Source organism: Mastigoproctus giganteus, chromosome 7 (assembly GCF_048544385.1).
Source record: "Mastigoproctus giganteus isolate SK-2022 chromosome 7, ASM4854438v1, whole genome shotgun sequence".
Classification (NCBI taxonomy): Eukaryota; Metazoa; Arthropoda; class Arachnida; order Uropygi; family Thelyphonidae; genus Mastigoproctus; species Mastigoproctus giganteus.
The window spans coordinates 228,083,515-228,085,393 of record NC_143581.1 but is presented as its reverse complement, the minus strand read 5'-3'; the positions used below and the strand labels follow the sequence as shown (position 1 = coordinate 228,085,393).

Sequence of the window (1,879 nt, the reverse complement as noted above, 5' to 3'; positions counted from 1 at the left end):
ACCTAATTTGCATATTTCAGAAACGATATGCTTTGCACACAGTTGTTGTGCCATACCGTAATGTTCTACTAAATTTCAATCACGTTTCTATCAATTATTTTGCAAACGTTTCCTCTTTTGTGCATTAGTCTGCAATATGCATAAATACAGGTTTTTTTTGCTCTATGTAAACGCTGCCATTTTCAAAATTGCATTGCCTATTTTATTCAGGGGTAATAAATGAATAACTTATAAGGCATCCAGAAAGTCGTCCCCATAAAACGCTTTTTCTTTTTTCTTTTTTGAACACGCTCAACACCTGTTAGGTGCAGCTTTGGTACTGAGAAAACATTGCTAATGATTTTCCGGAATTGTTGGGATTCTCACATAAAAGGATGTAACCCGTTTAATTACACCATAATGTTGAATTTAATAGCGTTTAAAGCTGAGCATTAACTTTGTTAAACCCAACTTCCATTACTCCTAAGTTTTATGATCATTTCATATTTTCAAGAAATACTGGTTTCGAAATTCCTCAGAATTCCGAAACCAGTATTCATTTTTCTTTTAGAGAATAACAAATGAATAAACTGATAAATAAAATATGTAATGTTAGATGAATACAATGGGTAAGGTGGCATTTGAGGTTAGGTTAAGTGTGTGTGTGTGTTAAGCACTAGATGTATTCTTGGTCTCTTTTGCTGTTTTACCTGGTAAAATTCGAGTTTCTAGAGGGAGGATCCTGTAACCTTCTCCTGAGATCGACTAACTCAGCCATCTTGAGAAAAAAACAACAAAAAAAAAAAATATCGTCATTGAAGGGATTAAAACCTCGGCCTTTTTTCACCCGATCTGCTACTCGTGAGGGTACGTGTAACTTAATGCCTTCGTGGGTAGTACAATTGGTATAATTACCGTCCTCCCCACACCGAGTGGTAAAGACTTGAGGTCGGTGACGCGAGGAATTTTTATGAGTTTTCTCACAACGTAGCTGAGTTAGTCAGTCTCAGGCAAGGGTAACATGCTTTTTTTTCTCCCTGAAACTTGGTTTTTTGTTGTCCAGAAAAACAACTACCAAACACGCAATTTGCAGACATATTGTATATGGAGCAATATGTCCTAAGTTGCTAATGCGCCTACAGACCTACAACAACCAACAACTAGCCAGTGTAACGTAGTATACTAAACTTCGTTATCATTTTTCCTGGTTAATGATATTCAAAAAAAGAAAGAAAGACTGCGCTTGCCAAGGGTCGAACTTGGGACCTTCCGCGTGTGAAGCGGACGTGATTACCATTACACCACAAGCACTTACAACTGATGTTCAACTCTTTCTATTTCTCTATCCATCGGCATCGGTTTAGCTTATTGCATTGCTGCCGCGGTCCAATAAGTTTTTTTTTTTTTTTTTTTCCACGAATGTCTTCATTTAATTTCTTACGTCCAACAAAATACTTTCATATAAAATGTATACAGCTTACTCAGGCAGATATAAACACAAGATGGAAAATTTTCGCGAAAGGTTTATGATAAGTTATTAAGTTATTTTTCGATTTTTAAAGGGGCACACAGGTATGCTACATCCAGAACGCATTTGGGAATATATCCCCTATGCCAAAACGTATAATAATGTTTTCAATTTCAATGTAATAATTTTTATTTTTAGTTTCATCTTTTCTTTCTATCTGCGTCACTAAACAATATACAGTCCTACGTGACAGTATATTGGCAGTGCCCTGTTTGGAGAAATCTGGAACTCGAACCCATATTTCTACAAATTTCTAATGGCTTCTTTCATTGGAACTGTAGGTAGCCGATCTCAGAAGGAGGAAATAAAGTTTTTTCACTGTGAGTTATTCTGAATTTCTGAGCCGGCAATTTGCATGTTTTGTGGATTGAA

General features: G+C 36.1%; 1 non-coding gene across 1 annotated transcript; it reads right to left on the bottom strand.

The window, feature by feature from the left end:
• Positions 1 to 1,217: 1,217 nt before the first annotated feature.
• Positions 1,218 to 1,290, bottom strand: TRNAV-CAC (transfer RNA valine (anticodon CAC)). Its single transcript has one exon. It is a non-coding gene; the product is annotated as a tRNA-Val (tRNA).
• Positions 1,291 to 1,879: the final 589 nt, after the last annotated feature.